At 41.1% G+C, this 21,805-nt stretch overlaps 1 protein-coding gene across 3 annotated transcripts in view; it reads right to left on the bottom strand.

The window, feature by feature from the left end:
• Positions 1-21,805, bottom strand: part of zfhx3b (zinc finger homeobox 3b) — a 402,832-nt gene that overhangs the window by 73,172 nt on the left and 307,855 nt on the right. The gene's annotated exons all lie outside the window — the stretch shown is intronic.

Below are 21,805 nucleotides of genomic sequence, written 5' to 3'. Positions count from 1 at the left end.
ACTCGTGCCAGGTCTGTCATGTGACACCTCAACATCACACTCCGGGGGCGTCCAGCTGGGAGTTTGATGTGACTGCAATCAATGTCAATCAGCAGACGTTTTCCATTTGTTCCGGCTTGAGAAGAAGAAGAAATATGCAGCGGAACCTCAATTTAACGGATCCGGTCCAACGGACTCTGGATTTAACGGTTAAAATCTGCAGAAATAGTAGTGTCCATCTGGAACTCAAAAATGTATGTGAATAGCGAACAAAGTCAATTTGTTCTGAATTGTCTGCTGTTGTTTGCTGACGCAATCAACGGATAGAGCCTGGTACTCTAGTTCCCCAGCTGAGTGCGCCACGGCGGGCTCTGGGTTGGCCTAGGAAGGTTCATTTTGTATACACATGTCTCTTGAGCATTCTACACTGATTTTGGTACAGTACGTATACACTTATCATTTGTCAAGCCCTCCACTACTTTACGGCATCCAAACATATTAGAGGTGAGAAAATGAAGCACGCTAACCTTAGTATTAGTGACCAACTGGAACTTACTAAGTTGGAGTTGGTTCTTTCCGTGCAAATGTGTTTTGAAGTCACTGGAATGGATTAATGGCATTTTCAATTCATTTCTACGGTGAAAACAGAATTGTATAAGTCAGGGTTCCTTTGTATAATGCTCAGCTTTAATTGAGGTATTAATTTAACAATATATGTATAATTGTGGTTAACTGTTAGAGGGTAACAAGCGTCATATATTTAAGAATAATAGAGGAGGAGGGATTATTCAAATGTTCTCCTGTGACCAGGCGGTGCAGACAGAGTTTTTGATCAAGCACCTGTATTGCGCAGATGCACCTAATGCTGTGTATTTAGCCCATTTAAATAAACTATGCAGTCGACTATTTTTTTCTATTCATCTAATTAAGAGTGGTGAAGATTCAAGTTGCAATAAAGCCGTGTCTACTTTGCACTGCCAACATTTTCCCCCACATCCTGCATAAAGCTTGAACCTCTCTACAAGATCATTAATCTCCACCCTCGTCCCCATATAAAGTCTCGGAAGACAAGACGAAACCGAGCTAGATGTCCTGCACACATCAGCAATTTAATCACATTCCATTCAAATCAGATTGCTTACGAACTGAAAGGGGAAAAAGGGGGAAAACAATTCTAATAATGTGAAACGTCCTTGGCAGGATTGCGCTGCTATCTCCCACTGTTTGTTTCTTTCTGGTAATCTTGCAATATTGCTATGAGGAGTTGCAAGAGATTGTATTTCATTGTTTTTTTTGTTTCATATTCGTCTGTTTAACACCTAAAATGTGTATTAAGACACCGCTTCCAGGAAAAAAGAAAAGCTCTTTCTTCAACCTCCTTTTTTGTGAGCCCCACAGTGCAGTGTAATAGAGTTATTAGGTGATTGCAAAAGGCTCTGTCTCTGCATGCTCTCTTTTCTCTCCTCATTTGAAGCTATCCATGATGTCATGAATAGGTGTTGGTAGATATTATGAGGAACCCCCCACCCCACTCCCGCTTTTCCTCTGTGCACAAATATTGCATCGGAAGTGAGGCGCAGGGAGAGTTGGTAATGGACAACACCAAATCCATCAACGCAAACTGCTCTTAGTCTTCGCAGATGTCCTGAATTAAAACAAATTTTCACTGCAAATGACTCACAGGCCCAGAAATCTATGTGAAGTCAAGATGGAGGCGAAAAAAAAATGACAGCACCTGACTAAAACTTCAAAGCTAGTCTCAGGAGGTAGGGGAAAAATGCTGGGAGTTTTATAGTTTCCCATAAAAAGCCCGGGGTTTATATAGGAGTAAACCTGAGACCGCCTGCTCCAGCATCAGCCATAATTCACTCGTAGACTGACTGGCCAGGACCGCGGCCTCGACAGAGCAAAGAGTGGCTCGTTCCAGCGCCTGTAGCTCCGTCTATAACATCAAACGCCTCTACCTGTAAAGCAGCCCGTGCGCCACCTCTGCTCTTGCCATGACCCCGGGCACCCGGGGGCAGCTCGGAGTCAGTCAACACGGTGGGAGCTCAACCAGGAGGATGATCAGTGAAGTGGCTTTTGCCCACTCACTTAGAGTCTAGTACCACTCAGGCAACACGATAGAATAAACCTCATCTTAACATATGCTCAGAGATTGTGTTTCTCGGGAAAAAGTTCCCAAACACAGTCAACCGAGTTTTCCCGACCTCCGCCACTATTTCACATGTGCACACTAACATAATGCACAAGACAGACAGAACTGTGTCTGTTTCCTATGAATCTGCAATGAAGCCCCTCGTTGATAAATCACCTCCAACTGGAGCGCAGGAATTTACCAGCTTAATGAAAAAGTCATGTTAAGCTGGAAGGAGTTGTTCTGCATGGCTCTGGGCTTTCTAATCACCCTATGGAGGCCCCAGCAGAAGGGGTGCTGTGGAGCATAGTGCAGCGGGGGAGGCTTGCCATGTCAGGGGCATGGATTCAATAAGTGTGTGACTGCCTACAAATGCATTCAACACAAGTACTTGTGTGTACCGCATGTTAATATCGTCGTTGTTAACCATTTGGAGTTTGATGTTACAGACGACTAGGGATGGGTATCGATAAGATACTACTCTTAACAATATTGTTTATCGATCCGGTGTCTCAACGGTATTCTTCTTGGTACTTTGTTTTTAATTTAGAAAAACACCAAAATAAAAATGTTAGAACTCACACTGCTTTTTTTTTTTTTTTCGAATGTGCTTATCGTGCAACTGCAACAACATTAATGTAAAATAAATAAATAAAAATAAATTATTTCAACAAATCATTGTGATACTGCTAAACATTATATAAACAATTATTCATGTAAAAGAAAACTTGTGTAGTGCAACAAGGCTGGAACATGCAGCTGGGCTGCAAAAAGCACTTCTGTGAGGTGAGATTTTGTTAAGCTTGCTTGTGTTTCATCCTGACATTTCAATGATTGATTGCACTTGTGGCAACTTGCATTGAGCAGCGATGTTGCGACATTATCTCTCTGTCCCTCTCCAGACTCCAGGCATAACCACTCAAACCAAGAATAACCTAACTTTTACGTTAGTGTAACGGTTGTATTGAATAGTCAGGCAGGCCTAGAGTGAAATGCTCAGCTGCTACGTTTATAGCAAGAGAGGTAACCTAATGTAAATGACGCCAGCTTGCGTGCGTGTACGTTATTAAAACCTCACTCCTCTGAGCCTTGACAACATTTTTTTTTACATATTTATGTCTTACAACAAAAGAAAGATAATGACATTCAAACACTTCCTCCAAGAAAAAAAAAATCTGCAGATTTTTCTCTCTATTTCAAAGTTAAACATACACTGAAGGACAAAGTCAAATAGTCTGCCTGTTATGCATATCTTCATTCTTGTAAGCATTAAAGGGGAAGCCAACACAAACACTTTTTTTTCAAGAATATGTTCTTTGCTAGCCCACCAGTTGAAACAGGGCATTCTGATAAATATTGCGTTTGTGAAATAAGTGTTAATCCACTCGTTATTAGCCACGGCTGACCTGTTTTCTGAATCTGAGCTGTGATTGGCAGTTGTGATGTCATTTTCAGTCGACAGAAGACAAAATGGCCGCCCCCGGAGATGGCTAATAACGAGTGCATTTTCTGCTTAACTTATATTCCACAAACGCAAAATTAATCAGAATCCCGTGTTTCAACTAGTGGGCCTATATGTTTGGGTTGACTTCCGCTTTAACTGACCAGAAAATATATATATTTTAAAGTAATAGGCCAATTAATCAGTTACTGGAATTATATTCGGCCAAATATCGGCATCGGGTTGAAAAAATCCACATGGACCAGCCCCTAATATACAGTATAGAGTATACGTTTAAAATCAGCATGTTACGCAGTGTAATTGGCCTCTAAAATCAAAGGTCGGTTAGATGACTTTAAATTACCTAATATGCTCACATATCTTCTCATTTGCCGTTCTCCTGAGGTGCTCTGCCAACACTTCAGTTTATGCGAGTGTGTTTTCAAAGTTTAAAAAGTCTATGATGGCTTATCAAAGCTCTCTCTGTAGAGCACCTTCCCTCTCTCTGTGGAGGCTGAGGCAGTTGCTCTATGCTTTTTCAGGTAAAGTGAGAGAGGGACGGGGCGGTGTGGGCACCACCCCATCCTCTCGCTCAGAACTCCACAGTGCACCTTGCCCTTTGAGTGGGCACCACACGCCTGTTTCAGTTTCACCACCCACCTAGAGCACGGCATACATCTACATTTCCATCCACTTAAACGCGCAAGTAAAAGTGCACCTTTAACACAAAACTGTGTGGTTGCTGAGAGAGTCGGACTCACGCAAGATGGAGGTGGGTATTACTGGAAGGGTGGATGGGAGACGGAGAGACGGTAATTCCAGAGAATGGCTCCCAATGGTGCTTTATAATACAGCACGCACACACAGAAAAGTATAGACAAAAAGCACAACAATATATAAACACACATGCACAGACAAAACCACAAGCCATTAAGTTCATACCCTAATTTCCACCATTACATTTGGCAGTGCTGTTAATACAAAATTAATGCATTAAAACAGATGGCTATCTGCGAGCTAAATAGCTATCAATTCCAAGGGAGCTGCCAAACCTCCCCCTTGTTAGAGAGCATGGGAAGCTCTGCTCTGCAATTTCTTTGCTATTGTCCCCCCCAACCTCTACATTTTCTCTTTTGAGTGGTGACACAGGTTAAAATGCGGACACGTGTGAGTCCTAAAATCTCTTTCTTATAATTCAGCCATTTATGGTTACAGTTTACTCATGTAGAAAATGTATTTCACGCTGAAAGGATAAAATCTGCCCATTGGGATGAAAAAATTAAAAAAGCTGCGGTTTAAGTGTCATTGTTGGACAAACGCGTCTGTGGGGTGTATTTTCCAGCTTCCTGTTACATTCAAAAGTAGAACAACATCAGAGAAAGTGTTTGCGCAACTAGTGCCAAATTGCCATGGGTCCTAAATCAGAATTATTTATCTATTTTAATGATGATGATGAATGTTAAGAGAGAAAAACCTTGAGGGTGAAAATATGGCTGTGGCGCGCTGTGACTGCATGCATTTGTACACTGAATGTGACTCTGGGATTCCCCTGGAATGAAAGCAGGTTATTTAGCGAAGCAAAGCAGAGCCGAGCTTGGCCCGGGATTCCGGGTCTGCCAGCAGCTCGAACAACAGCTCACAACCGCAGAGGCCCCACTGGGTTCCAAGTGTGGTGACTGCTTTGAATTAGGCCCAGCAAGCTGCAACATGCCTCAAAGATAGCTTATGGTGTATTCCAGGACTGAAGTGGCAACAGAAAGCCTCCTGTAGCTCATTCTCTCTCTTCCTTTACTCCCCCTAATGCGTGTCATCCCTCCACCATATACAGGTCCTCTTTCAAAAAAGCGCTTCCTCTACTTGCTTCAACATGATCCATCACTACCAGCGAATAAAAACAAGCTGTATATTTATCTTGGGGAGGAGGGAGGGAAACAAAATGGACCTGTGGGCAGAGAGCTAAAGATGGATGTCTTCAGGTGTCCTTAGAGAGGACGCCTTAACGCAAAGCCATGAAAAAAAGTAGTAAAGGAGGACGGGGGGGGTGAAAGACACATAAAGACAAAGCAGCTAGCTGTGCTCCAATCCCACCACTCTTACTTGCGATAACATTAAATAAAACAATAATTATTGAATTCTGTTCGAATGAGTAAGATGCTGGAAAGTAAACAATGGGAACATAATTGTAGAAGGAAGGCAATCAATGCAGGCAGTAATTTGGGCAATGCTGATTGTTTATGCTGCTGTGTGTGTCTGCGTGTGTGTTTGTACATTTGTGTAGTATATGTATACCATATCGTAGCTGTAGGGCAGAGTCCTTCCATCTCCAAATCACAAATTTTCAGGAAATCAAAAACACCATCTTGTTCTGCCAAACACTGCAGCATTGCTCAACGCCATCATATACCGTTGCACGCAAACATGGACACATCTCCTTAAAATCTTGCTCAAGTGCTTATTATTAAGCTAAAAAAAAGAAAAAAAAAACACACTGTGACTGATTAAAAATGCTAGGTAGATTAAAATCGTAATTTTTTTCAAAGTTTTAGAGCCATGTATGATGGATTCAATCTAAATATATTTTTTTCAAGAATATGGTCTATGGAGGCCCATTAGTTGAATCACGGCATTCTGATTAATATTGCGTTTGTGGAATATGAGCTAAGCAGCAAAATCCACCTGTCCAGCCATCTCAAGGGGCGGCCATTTTGTCACTTCAGTATACTGGAAATGACATCACAGATGCTCAGGACTCCAATAACAACCAATTATGGCTCAGCTTCAGAAAACAGGTGAAGTGTGATTGGTCATTACCTGAAAACAGGTGGATTCAATCTTATTCCACAAACATAATATTAATCAAATCAACTAGTAGCCCCGCATAGAATATATTCTTGAAAAAAATACGTTTGGGTTGACTTCTTTAAATAAAGCAATGAGCTGACTCAGCATTTTAAGAGGTGGAAATGAATCTACACACAAATGTAGCGGCATGGCTTACCAGTTACTCCTGCACGAAGCTTTACCGTAATCCATTTTCAACAGAACATGCTTTCTCAATTGTATATTTCCTAATTATTTTCACTCGTTGAAGTCTGAAAAACATCCAGACGTTCAATCTTGACATGACATAATGCCGCTGCAGAGGGCACCGTGTGTGCGAGAAGAGGCAAGAGTTTTACGACACTCCACAGACACTTCAAGCATTTAAGATAATTCAAAGATTTGTTCTCAAGCTATTTTCAACACTTTAAATTAGTTAATAATGCTTTGAAAATACAGACATGGGAAATGGACAATAGGAATGATTGTGAAAAAGAAAGGTGAAATTCAAAAAAAAAAAATCTGAGTAATACACTCACCAATAAGCAGGCACAAAACAAAGGTTGGCCGTGACCCTGAGTTCTAAAAGATGTCTCTCAATCACCTGATCAATGGGTCCACATAATTCATGTGCAAGTCTGTGTCTCTGAGAGGCCAGGAAGGGGATAAGCGTGCATGCGGTGATGAGATCAATGCCCCTGTGTGGTGATAACGAGCCTGAGCCTATGCCCACAGGAGCCTCACGACGCCATTCAGGGTCTCGCTCATTAGGAACATTTGGATAAGCATGGCCATACATACATAATGTGCACTTGTAATCGGATCCAGATAAACACATTTCGCCACTTCTTAATGAGCCGGGCCTTGCTTTTGTAACCCAACACACGGACAACACAACACAACAGACAGGAAATTATGTCAACCCCCAAAAATAAAAAAGAAAGAAAAAAATGTAAATTGTCAGCAAGCTGTTGCCTTTCTCCAAAGGTAGCTAATTAACAGTTTAACCTCCTGATGCTTTTATGAAATCTGTGCTGGCACGAGCTTGCCAAAACTGTAGTACAATGTGTCTGCCTGCAGGGGGTTAGAACAGGGTGGAGCCAGTGGGGGCACCCAAACAACGGTTGCAGACGGCTGACTAAGTACTGGCAAGGTACCATCTGGAAGCTGAAGGGCACAACTCACGACTTGCACGGATCCTTTGCTCTATTACCAACTATTCTGAAGCAACATCCTTCCATTCAGGAGGATTGCTGAACTAATTAATGGTGTGGATTATATGTTCTCAATAAGATTCTGGATAATATTGCTTGCCTGCCACAATGTAACCTGAGATTGGGAAGGGCCACCTAAAAAAAAAAAAAAAAAAAAAATCCACATAAAACGTTACAGGCTGTATTGAGAATTACGTGGGAATAGGAGCAAGAAACCCAATTGGTGAGAACTTCCAAGAAATGACTACACCCATAAACCATTAATTGTACACTCCCTTTCTTCTGGCTATGAAGCTGGGCCACAAAGACAATTTGAATGTGAGTGCCATTTTGCGGATACGTGCTGTCGTTTATGTTTAAAAGAATCTTTGTCATGATAATAACCCGAATTCGCTAGCCCGTAGGCAAACAAACCAACAAATCCAACTAATCCTTTAGCTCATGCATGATGAAAACAGAAGTACATGTCAAAAACATTGTACATTGTCACTTCATACTTACAGATATCAGAAAAAAATAAAAATAAATATATATATATATATATATATATATATATATATATATATATATATATATATATATATATATATATATATATATACATATATATATATATACTTATATATTTTCTGATATCTGTTTATATGTTCAATAAACAAACAAACATGAACAGATCGCCTCAGGCTCCTTAAAGTCCCTGAAAAGTAAAATAAATGGGCCTTCTCAGTTTGACACACTACAGAGAAGAGTTTTGTTCACAACCCTGACAAATTCGACTTAAAAATGAAAATCACCAAGTAGATAAAATGAGGCTTCAAAACAGAGACAATTCAAGTAGTTGTCCCTGCTCTCAAATGCTGCAGATGTGTGCGCTGAATGTGCTGAAACCGCAACACATTTAACTGCCAACTTTCAATCAAATACCACTACTGTGAACTGTAAAAAAGGATGCTACTTGGTCTAGAGTCATTTTTATGCCTACACGCCCATGTTTGAGACATGAAAATAGAACCACGTAACCATCCTGTTATGTTGCGGGTTCCTGTTTGGAAAAACTGAATTGATTCAACTTTATCTTCTGGCCTTCCTTTTTCACTTATTTTTTTTTAATGTAAAAAAAAATGCATTGCATTATTTGATATTTTATGATGATTAAACATGAGAGCGGGTCATATTGACCCAGGACGTTGTTGTTCAGAGACAAATACAACAGGAGGGTTTTGAACACCTGCAGAGACTGGATTCCACGTAGCAAACCTGCGCCTTTATCCAGATTTCCCTCAAAATTGAATCTGTTTATATTTTCAGTGTAAACCACCTTACTGCATCAGCCCTAAATCAGAACTTGGCTAGACTTTTGCGTGGCATTGTTGTAGCAAAACAATGTTGTTCGATGTAAATGAAGGGCAGCAATGCAGTGATTTAAGGAGCTAGTGAGTCTGGTATTGAAGGGGTGTTGGATTAAGGCACACAAGCAAACACCACTTGCAATGATTAATGCAGTCAATGCGAATTAAATGCAGAGCAGGAACATGACCCAAACACAATTAGTCTGGGCGAACAAACATCACATGGGCATGAATGCAGATTCATTGCTACACGTTCCTGGGCCAATCAGCAAAACTAAATGAAAAGGATTGTCCTAATCTGGATGTGCAAGTGAACACGTCTCCATGTTGTGTGTCCACTTCCTATAGTTCACCAGTTAGCATGACCCAAAAATCCCTCCGGGAGGCCAGAAGCCATAATTACAAATTGGCCTACGCTCTCGGCTTTGTAGCAGCTTGTATTAGTTGAGCTCGTGTTCCGTGTTTTTGCAAACACAACGGTAGAAAGGAGACACAGAATACCGCCTCCTCAGGCTCATATTATCTAGCTTTCACCCCTGGTGTCCTTGGTTTGGTAGTGTAAATATTTTATTACCACTTAATTGGTTGTTGCTTCGGGTTACGTAATAAGGCTGTGGTAGCTCGAACGCTGTATGTTTTCTAACTATCCGGTTTTGTAAAATCCGTAGCAAGGTGTTGAGGAGGAGACCATGCAAGCTGGCTACACACAATCTTATTAAGAACAGTGATTATGTGTTCAGATAGTGTCAATATTGAACACTCGTCTGATGCGGCTATCTTTATTGGGAGCATTGCCATGACAAAAGCAACATGGTCTTCGAGAGGTGCCTCTTCTTAAAATGAAAATTAATGAGTGGGGTTGAGTGGAGGTGAAAACATAGAGTGGGTCTATATGTGGGCTTATTTGCATGGAGCGTGAAGTGCTCAGTTGGAGTGAAAACGGCAGCTGAGGGTTCTTCACACAATTCGTACACCAAACACCCACCAGCTTCACCGGTCAGCAGTTCTCCACTGGGAAAACACAAAGCTGCAACTTGCAGAGTGCAGAGCTTGCAGTGCACTTAGTTACTGCAGTCTTTACATTGGGAAAAGGGCCATTTCAAGTTACAGTTATAAAATGTGCAGGGAAAATAAAACACTACTTTAAAGACCCATTTCTTTAGCGTGTATGCTGTCACGGTCAGTTTGTATTACTTAACATGCTTGGAGTTTAGCAAACTTTTGTTTTGTCATTTCAGCCATTTGGTATAAACAGAGTCAAACTTTGGGAATTTATCCAGGGTGGGTTTCTCAGTAAATCAGGAAATGTATGGCTGTATTTGACAACCAAGCATTTGCCATTTGTTTACAATCAGTATACGTAGTTCACAACAAGTTAAAGTTTTTCACCAAAACAATCAAGTTACATTAATAAGGTCATCTTTTAAAAAAAAAAACCCATCTAATTTACTATGTTAGAATAAATGTAACTCCATCAAAAATGTTGGCACTGCACTGCTATGACCACGCAACATTTGAACTGGTTCCAAATAAAACAGTGATCTGTGCTGATGTGGCTCTGAACCTGATTTGGTCATTGCAGTGGAATACAAAAGCTTATTTGCACATTTTCCTAACTTCTGTGGTAGTATGCGTCATGTAACTTAAGCAGGTGTAACGATGCTTTTGTTATACTAAGAATAGTCATCAAGAGAAAACTCGTTTTTCAACTCACTTCACAACAATTAGCAGTTTATCAAATAGTGAATAATTCGTATGAACTGGGCTTCAAACTGTTGGTTGCCACTCCCAGTTGAAATAGACTGTCAAACAAAACATCAAACAAAGACAATTACATCTCGTGTATTTTAACTTTGCCTTTGGGGAATGCCCGCTAGTTTAATACTAACACACTCTACAAAACACCATAGACATTCTAACAAATAGCATTGTTGTTGCGGTGTTATAACGCCTTGAGGGATGGATATTTGAACACAAACGGTGGCACGACACATGCAGACAGACAATATAACAATACTGACAGGCATCTATTCTTTATCCTTTGCAGCAAATGACTCATATTACTTCAGCTGACTGAGTCAGTTGTAAACATATCCATGTGTGTCTATGAGTGTATACTGACATTTGCTTGCCACGGGTGGCACACCAGTAGGAGCAGCGCAATGTCCATTAAATTTAAGCAAAATATGTGGAGGGGCGGACTGTTTAAGTCTTTAAATTCAATTTAATTATTTCATGACTGTATTTAACAGTGCTATTTTACTATTAAAAAAATGTACAAAAAACATGTGTTGTTTTTTGGGGGGGAAGTCTGTTATGGATTAATGGCATTTGAATTCACTTCAATTGTGGAACGATGACTTGAGATAGGGGAGTTTTGAGTTATGACCATGAAAAGGATTACGCTCCTATCTCAAGGCACCACTGGGTGTTGCTTTTAACATTTAACGTTGCATCCATTTTCTATATAACTTATCCTGTGTAGGATCACAAAGAAGACTGGAGTAAGACTGGAGTCTATAGCAGGTGACTGGCGTTGAGCGGTTGGTCACATGTCAATCACAGGGCTCATTCTCCAGACAGATGACTGCTCACACTCACATTCAATCAACTTCAATTAACCTCACACGCATGTTTTTTGCAATATGGGAGGAAAATGACGTCCCTGTAGCTAATGCACAAAAGCGAGAGAGAACAGAAAAATCGCAGCCAAAAGTGAATTTGCAAACTTTTGCTGTGGGCCAACAGTGCTAGCCACTACTTCTGCCCAATGCAGGATCAATCTCTCTCTTTTTTTTTTCTTTTTTTTATATAGTCACCTATTGACCTTCACCCACAGGGAGGAAGTGCACTTGTGTTGACAAACGATTCTATAAAAGGTCCCACCCCCTTTATCCCCTGAGCAACTCTGTCACTAATACATATGGGTCTTGTGTGGGAATGCACATTTACAAGGGAATTCTACTGGGTGTGCTCATTAGCCAAAGAGGGGGGAAAAAACACTATAATTTCACTTTCCATATGAAAGAAACAAAAGTGCTCATTGATCAGCAGGATCAATGAAGGATCAATAAACTAAACCCTCATCATTCCCAGAGCAGTGTAATTGCTGCTGAGATGTAGTTGTCATCACTAAAAATCAAACACAGACTCAACTAATTGGAGGAAACCGTTTGCTTTCGGTCATGCAAAAAGCGCCTCGGAGTCCTAGAAAAGAATTATGACGGCCACTCAGTGACGAATGTGAACGCTGAAGGCGCCATTACGCTGGCTGCCTGTATAAGTGCATGTATAAGGCCTGCTTGTACACATAAGGATTTTTCAACTTTGAGAAGATTTTGTCTCTGTGGCAAACTCCATACAAAGATAGAAAATCTGGCATTTAACCGTTTTGGTCGCATTGTGTGTGGTCTATTCTGATAAGCTCAAGACAGAGCACCACACACGTTAAGATTCTGTTCCAACATCAATCTCGAAACAAACTCCTCTGAAGCAGAAATCTCACATGATCACACCTGATATCACCAAAATGAATAAGAACAGACACTTCCGGATATGCGCCGATATTTCCTGAGTGTTTCCGAAGGCGGGAGCATTCTAAAATGGGAGAGTCGGTAAGAAAAGACTTGCTTTGGAAAATACTTCTTGGCATCTGACTTTTATACATAAACCACATCGGCTTGGCTGTATTTTGTTTTATTTACCGCCACTTCCTTGTTCGTCAGTCAGTGCGCTTCTTTGATTGGCTGTATTCCGTTCATGTCAGTCCATGGAGTCAAATGACTCAGGGAAACGTTGGCTTTCCCCACCCACTTTTTCGGCCCTAAGTATTGAACATGTTTAATATTTAAGACTGTCTTCCCGGACTCATTTCATACTTATTGGGACAAATACACTATTAACACACCTCGGACCAAAGGATAATCGTATCGGACAATCTTATAAGACATAAGACAGTCAGATGTTTGACATCCTTGGTCGGGAAAGTGCAAAATTGGGACAAAGACTGTCTTTGTGCCTGTGCCTAAAATCCCATGAAGCACCACAACTTGTGATTTTTAGTCAATGTCCTTAGACGGTTTATTCCTGACCTCAGACTTAGGCACAGGTCAGGAATGAGATTTTTCCACTTGAGTAGTTGAGAGCTGCATATTTGTTTTATTTTTACAGGGAGAGAGAGAAATGGCAAAGCAAAGAGGTGTGCCTGATAGATATAACATCTGATAGATATTTTACAGGCTGGCATCACACACAGGCAAACAGCACATCAAGTGCTTGAAAAAGCCTTCAAACTGTGGTTCAAAGACAACCACTTTGCCCCTTCCTGTTTATTGATTACATCGCGCTCCTGTTGGGTAATTGTGCAGTAAATCAAGCATGGTGAGCACTAATCTCAACCCCGGGAGGAAAGTGTTAAAGGTAAAACCTGCTGAAAAGTGCATAATGATGGTGCAGTGTTGAGCCAGGAGAGAGGCTATGCTCCTCCCTCTCACATTTCTCACTCACTGCCTGCCTGCCTGCACAACCAAAGGCAGAAAAGAGAGTGCTTGGCAAGAGGAGCAATGGGAAGAGTATACAGTTTCTAACCACCTCGCACTCTCTCACTTACTCTTCCAGTCCCTGTCAGTGCATTCCCAACCAAAGCGCCGGGGGCGCCATGCTTGTAAAGAAACCACAGCCTTTTTAAGGGCTTCTTGTATTTACAAAGGGAGGCATGTCGGAATCAAAGGCATTACCACATGACACAACACATTAAACAGTTGGCAGATTGAGAATTTATAGACTACAAAGATAGTCAAGTGGGTAAACTGGAGTAATAATATTGTTGGAGGAGTTAAACTTACCTAAAGAGAGTAAGTAGTAATGGAACAGCCCTCAGCTTTGCCTTCCCGCAGACCATACGGCTCACGCTGTACTCCAGGTGGAGACAGCTATCATTTTCCCATCAACTTCCTGTTTCTCTCGTCTCCCCACCCCCCTTTCCTCGCTGCTCTCTCACTCGCAGCTGCACAACTTGATTTTCTGTGCCAGGTTTGAGGAAATACAAAGCTCTGCCTTTCACCCATCTTCTGAAATAGCTCACAAGCTGCAGTTAAGAGACTTTTTTCCCCCCTCCACTGTTATCCTCCTGCCCTCGTGTTGCTGCTCGCCCTAATCTCGCCTCAGTTTTTACTTCACCTTCATCAGCAGAGACCTAAAAATACATGATAAATGGAATATGATATTTTAAAGTCTTATCTCTCCTATCTGTTCTTACAGTGCGAATAATAGGGTAGTTAATCCTGCAGATCCTACTCAAATTGATTAATCAGCGCATGCGGACAATCAAATAAATGATTAATATTCCTCGGTCCCGTGGTCGGACAGTTACCCCCGAAACCGTCAGTAATAATTCAGTAACCTTTCGCAGACCACAGGCTGAAGCTAGTCAGCCTCACTCAGCATCAGCCCTCTGATGTTGAGCAGGACTTTGAACTCTCCACACACAAACTGAGACACGGCAGCGAGAAAACAATCTGCAGTCTACGCTCACTCCAATCCTCCTATGACGGCTGCCTGTCTGATCAGCCTTACGCATCATAAACAATACAAACAGGCAGAGCCGTGCTTGGCTTTTTCGGTGAAGGTTATAATGTAAGATAAGATTTTCCAATTGTGGAAAAAAGGTGCATGTTGAGTGAACCCCAGCTACATCGCATTGTATCCTTCACGACCCCGCTATATAGCAGATTGTCAAGCAATCATTTTTTAAAATTGTTTTTTTTTTTTACAGGCAAGTTCAAATTCAGAGTTGTGCGCTTCCAGTGCAGTACCATGTTGTACCGCAACATATCGGCAGCACCGAGCTCTACTGGATGCACTGTATCTTTACTAATTGCTATTAGCCCATCTCTGGCCTTTCACATTATATGGTAGCATTAAGATAGCAAACTTGAGTTAATATGTGGTTTCTTTAAACATTTTGGTGTTACACAGACAAAATCGCATTCTCTTTTCTTTCACATGTCGGATTTACTTTAAACCAAGCGAGAGTGACAAATAAGCAACCTAAAGTAAGGACGCTTGACTTCTTATTTGGAGAACTTTACAAGCAAGAGAACAAGAACTGACAGGAATTTGAATTAGTAGGAGTAGAAGTCACTTTAATATTACTAATAGCACTAATAAATACATTGAAAATGGTGTTTTATTAAGTTTAAATGTATTTTAAACCATTTCAATGTATTTCGTCCCTCTATATCGCACTTTTTTCATCTATTGTTAGGGGGGGCGGGGGTTATCCGCAGCCATGAAGGGGGTTCACTGCATCCAAGACATCAAACCCATTCCGAGAGTTACAGATGTGACAGGTGAGGAGAAAAACATTGAAACATCACCATGTTCCGACATCTAAAGAAGCAGATGTCTCATGGCACAACGCTGACAGAGACTTTTCTCCAGCAACAACTCCACCGGGCCTGACCACACAGATGAAGCACAGCCCGTCCCTCCCGCTGTGGGACAAAAAGGGGGAAGAGGCGAGCTTCTTTTTTTCCCCTCTCTCTCTCACCCATTACCATCGCTATTCTTCCTCCCACAGAGGTCAGCGAGCAGCCATCTTCATCATGCTCCTCCTCTCTTGGAGCTGTTATAAATCAAGGAGAGGGCCAGAGGTGCAAGAGAGTACCTTTTGGCACCAGGATAAATTTGATGGGGGCTGGGCCGTTACATGGTAAATCCATGTATAAATACAGCTTCGTTTTGTGAGCTACAATATTTGGATGCATTATGCAAGCCCCAACGCATGCATAGGCTAAAAACACAGGGACTCACCCCCTTCCTAATCCCTTGTAAACGCTGTACAGGAGACTTGGCCTTTGTGTTGCGACTGACCAGCTGGCTGCCAGAATCAGCATGTGCAGCTGTCCACTGTGACAAATGCTAGCACACCACCACCAGTACACGGTGACTCCTCCTCACTGCACTGCTACTGTGGCAATGCCAGAAACACACCGAACAAGTCCCTGACCTCTGACAGAAGTCACAATTGGGATTAAAACATGTAGAATAGGTACAGGCCGTGCACTCGTATTTAGACCGGCCAATAGGCCTTGTGATATATAGTTTTGTCATTCATAGGACCCCCAAAAAAGGCTTTATCTAAACATCACTCCTCACTTTCATCTCTTCTCTTGTTCAACTGTTTATAAATCAGCTGGACAAATATTTATGTGCTGAACGAGGAAAATGGCTGGTCTGGGTTCTATCTCTGCCCGCCTTCCCTCCGTCCCTCCCTCCCTCCCTCTCTTCTTCTCATGTGTATGTGTGCACGAGGCCGCCACAGACGCGACACGTCAAAGCTCCAGGCTTCATCCATCATATCTGCTCTGTCGGAGGCTATTGTGTGGCTCCTGAAAAAGCTGATGGACCAGAGCAAGTTTACGGAGCTGTTAAAAAGTAACATAAAAAAATTGCACATACTGTACTGTCAAACAAAGGTTATGTGTAATAGCGGGACAGCTGGATTTCTGGGCATTCTGGCTCCATGGGCTAACTCTACAGTTGCGCTTGATTTTCAATTGGTGAACATTGGTGCACAAGCTGACTGAGGTGAAGTTGTTAAATCACATTAAAGTAAATGCAAAAGATAGAACTTTAGTCTCAAAGAGGAAGTCAACCCAAACGTATTTTTGCCAGAATAAGTTCTTTGCAGGCCCACTAGTCGAAATATGACATTCTTATTAATATTTAGTTTGTGGAATACTGTATAAGTTAAACAGCAAAAGGCACCCAATTTTAGCCATCTCAGGGGGCGGCCATTTTGTCACTTCTGTCGACTGAAGATGACATCGAAGTTGTTCAGAGCTCAGAAATGACCAATCACGGCTCACCTGCTTTCCGAAGCTGAGCCATGATTGGTCGTTATCTGAGCCCTGAGCAACTTCGATTGTCATCTTCAGTTGACAGAATGGCCGCCCATTGAGTTAGCTAAAAACGGGCAGATTTCACATATTTCGCAAACGCAATGTTAATCAGAATGCCGTGTTTGGACTAGTGGGCCGGAACAGAACATTTCTGGAAAAAAATGTTTGAGTTGACTTCCACTTTAAGCTAATTAAGTCAAACCACTAACGTGTCTGTGTTTTAATACCATGGCTGATCATTTTTAGTGGTCGAAAAGGTTTTTACAAGAACTGCAAACAATCTTGCACAGCAATATTAGCACCGACGCTAACACTAGCAGACAACATGAGAGGTAACCGGGCTGGTCCACTACTATCACAGACCACCATAGTCAGTGATCTGTCATTCCAATGATAGGCATATTATTCTTAATTATCACTTTTATTGCCATTGTTCATTCCAAAATGATTTTGACATACAATATCTAAAAAAATTGGTTGGCATTCAATGCCTGTGGTGCACTCACACACATGCATAAATATCCATAACTAATGTAACAACATTACAACGACAGTAGAAAACCTCCAAAAAATAATAATCCAACCATGTTCAATACAACCCGTGGCCTCCGCTTCCCTTTTAGCTCACCTATCTGTTTCTGCCAACAGAACACACAATGGGACAGGCCCAGAGATTCTGGATCCATGCTGTGTAATTGCTCCCCTTAGCCCTGACCTCTGATCCAGATCTCTGTGATACACAGCATATCTCTTAAATTGGGAAGTGGGCAAATATTCTTCTAATGACCCTCACTACTACAAACCTAGATGAAAACAGAGAGGAGGGTGGAATCAATCTTTCTTTTTTGCTGCCTTTCACTGACTCTATTAGTTTCCTTTTTTTTTTTTTTTTTTATCTAAGGGTTGACTCCCAAAATTGTGGTGGAGAGCTGAGCAGGGTGGAGTGTCTATTTTCAACCTGACAGGGCAGTGGACTTCGCTGAGATGCACTACATTAACGAGGAGATAACCAAGCAACGCTCAGAGGGAAATATCTTTGAAATAGCATCTTGACTGCCTTTCGATGTACACATTGTGTTTGCTGAGCTGCCATTAAAAAAAAAAGACAGCCTTAATCTAAACTGTGCAGAATGTTGATCTTGCAATCTACACTCCAGATAATTAAAAAAGATAAGTTGGTGCAAGCTGGGATAAAACCAATTGGACTAGCTTTTCGCCCTCACGCAACATGGGTGGAGAACAACAAAGACAATGTTAATGCACTGCTGCATGTGTTTGCACGCACTGTACAGTAAGGGTGCATAAAACGCGTGTGTTTTCTGCGGGCGGGGGTGGGTGGGGGCCGATGGGGTGATAGTGGTGAGCTGGCTTGTCGATCGATGCAGTGATTGGCAGTTAATGGCTTTTCCTGTTCTGCCTTGGTAACCCTGGCCTGATGGCTGTTGCGTCTGATCAGGGATGGCAGATGGTGTTTGATTTTCGTATATAAACCTCTGACTTTGCGGAGATGGCTTCATCATGTTTAATGATTTAAAAGTTAAGTTGAAAACTGGGCGGAGTCCATTGCAGGAATACTCATTTGAAAGCATTAGACCCTCCAGATGTGAGCAATCTTTCATACATGCACGCATACAGGGTCTTCCACTAACATTATTGTCAAAATGTCGTCACGGTCAGGCAGAATTCTTGCACCTCCAAAATGTCTACTCGTTCAATTTCTTAAATCTAATATTTCCATCATGCACCATTGTGCACCAATAACCACGCAACACCACACCAAAATCATGTTCATGCGCTAATTTAATATGCTGTCACTGATTTACTGTGATTGGTTGCACTTGGAACCGGTTGTCCACATCCTTTTTACTCACACACCTGACCTGACCAGACAGAAAGCCTTTAATACTTCATAAGAGCAAATAACAATGATTACATTCTCTTCCCAAACGCTTTCTCAAAGGTCTTAGAGGCATGAATGATGCAAAGAAGAAAACAATGTGCTGATTAAGCATTTTATTGGATGGACATGCATTTCTCGACGTTGCTGCTGAGGTCCTTATGCACAAAAGCATTACACTGATCTATTTTGAACAAAACAAGATTACTAAAATGTATCTCACAAAACTACATTCACTCATCATTGTCAAAACCATCCAAACTTTCAATCTTGAGGCAACAATGACTCACGTCAATCAAACGTCTCACTGAATCAAATTGAATAATGTATTAAAACAGAAGAATTGGAAACAGACCTATAGTATAGAGTTGTGAAAAACATACATGAAATTGAGCATATTTGTACGTACTAAGTTTCCATCCAACAGTAGCCGGGTTTACATGGACATAGGTGTTCTGATTAGAAAGGATCCGAATGACCAATCTGAATGAAAATCCGCCATATAAACACTCCAATCCGAATGAAATTAGATTCTGATTCTGCCATAGGGGTGGTATATTCCTTTTGCCAATCCGAACGAGCGTAATGTAAACAATTCAATTGAAATAGCGAGGCTGCGTCTGGTCTGCGCATGCGCTGTCTTCACATACATGCGTAGTGACGTCGTTGTATACGCACTTTAAAATGGCAGTGTCTTACCAGAGCTCGTGTGCGACACGAGAACTTGTTTGAAAGTACTGGTAACTTGTTTTTATCACGTCACATGTAAACAGGTGACCAGAGACAAAAAAGACTCCATGTAAAGCCGGCTAGTGACAGCTACGCCTCATCGTCATCTACAATTCATCACATCTTACTAAGTGCTTTCAAGCGAATTTATACAAACAAACACTTTCAAAAAATGATCCACACACATAACATGAACAATTATAATTAACACATTAGACACTTAAATATAACACAAATTATTAAGTTCTTTTTCCATTCATCCTGCGAACAAGAAAACAAACTGAGGAAATTATATCCTCCCTGGACAAGATTGCATGTGTGTGTGTGTTTGTGTGTATTTTAGCATCAATCATTTGAGAAAAAAACTGGATGCCGGATTTCACAATTCCCAACTCTGAACAGCTCCAAGAGCCGTCACTTTAACAGTAGCTGTGCAGACAGCCTCTACGCTTCAAATTATTTCAATATGGCTATTCCAACCTAACGAGCACATATTAAGGAAATTCCTAATTAGTGACAGAGCTATGTCATCTGAAGTGAGGATTTATGTTTGAATTATCCAGCTGTTCTTAATTTCAAGGCTATAACTGACTTGACTTGTTGATATTGACTGACACAATAAAATGATCTGCCAAGGAGGGCAGCTTTGTGAATCTGAATTTGCTTGTCTCGGAAAAAAAAAAAAATCACCTCTGCCTGCTTTATTTTCCAAACAGAAGCAGCAGGGTGAGATGAAGGTAAGAATAGAGTAGACATCATATGTGGGCGGGGCTTAACATCACCATATAGTAGCACATGCATTCAAGGCTCAAAATAAGTGGTTTCGCATCACAGTTTGCACCTCATCAAGACACACGACATACAAAAACTGAGAATCACAGATGTTTAAATTTTTCTGATAATTGAACGACGGAGACTGTGCCAAAAGGCATTACTGGGCTGGACGCAACATGCCCATGTCACCTACGGGTGGGTAGTCTGTGGTCGAGGGTCCGAGGCAAGCTCGGCACTACTTATGTCGCGCCAGCTAGCTAGCAACCAGCTTTGGCTGGCTAGCTAGTGTGGCTAAACACATAGCGGAGTCGCTCCTAAGTCAGTAATCGTTACCTCCAAGGCGGCAATTGAGCTAAACCTCTGACAAGTATTGTTCTTATGAAGGGATGACAACGAGCACCTAACACAAGATAGAAAAGCCATGCTAACTGTCAAGCTAACCTAAGTTTAACATGTAAGTGTTTAACACCGGAATTAACTGCTTGGGTGATCGCATACACCCTACACAAAAGTCTGGCTGGAACAGCATTAAAGTGGAGCATATCCAATTTTGAACAGGAAAATAATGGCCGATTTGATGCCGTAAGTTTCTTAAGAGAAAATTATACATAATAACGCTAGACAGCTATAAAGGACTGGAAACAAAATTAATTATCAGCCGGGATTAGTGACCTACAAGGGTAAAAGTATAGTAATGTAGTATATTGAATACTTATAATATCAGTAATGTTATTGGTTTGTTTTCACAATAGAGTCTTGAGTTTTTATTTTGACTTTTGAGATCAGCACAATAAATGTTCTCAAAATTACATTACAATGAAGCTAATCTTTCCTTTCTTTTTTAAAAATCAATTTAGATTTGCTAAAATGTACAACCCATTCAGAATGCTGAATTCAAAATTAAATTTGTGTTTTAATTTGCCCCAATGTAAAAGGTTTCTAGACAAGAAAAAGTAGATTGTGTCTACTCACAATGTGAATTTAAGAAACTGTTGATTACATTAAAAAGGAAACCAATTATTCATTTGTCATACTGTCATATTATTGATGTTTAACAAAACCTTTCGGGTCTCTGGGATTAACCTGCAAAAAAAAATAATGCTTGCCAAAATGACTCGTATTATTTTGTTCCTTATATGCGCGCATTGATTAGCAAAACTGCTCCTCAAAGAAAAAAAAAAAACTTATTTTGAGCCTCGGCTTTAGAACCTTTTTTTCTCCCTAGACTGCCCTGTCTATTTTGGGTATCAGTTTGTCATGGAGGAATGTGAAGGCCATAATGTATCAGCGCCCTTGAGAAGCTAAAGAGCATTCTTATCCCCAACTGTTCTTGCTGCCTCTCTCTTTCATTCACTATCACTCTCTCCCACTCAAACCCCTTCCCTTTTATTCTGGGAGAAGGTTTAAAGTAAAACACAGGTGTAGAAGACGACACCCATGGGAAAGATAACGTTTGGGAACATTCCTGGTGCTGAAAAAGAACTTTTCCCCCCAAAAATACTTCATCTGAGGAACTATAAAATTGCCTCTATTCCAAGACTATGCCTTTGACCCCTTTGAG

The sequence above is a fragment of the Filicampus tigris genome, chromosome 3 (assembly GCF_054856515.1).
Source record: "Filicampus tigris isolate MCC_2025a chromosome 3, RoL_Ftig_1.0, whole genome shotgun sequence".
Lineage (NCBI taxonomy): Eukaryota > Metazoa > Chordata > Actinopteri > Syngnathiformes > Syngnathidae > Filicampus > Filicampus tigris.
The sequence above is the reverse complement of the archived record's forward strand: the minus strand, read 5'-3'. Positions and strand labels throughout refer to the sequence as shown.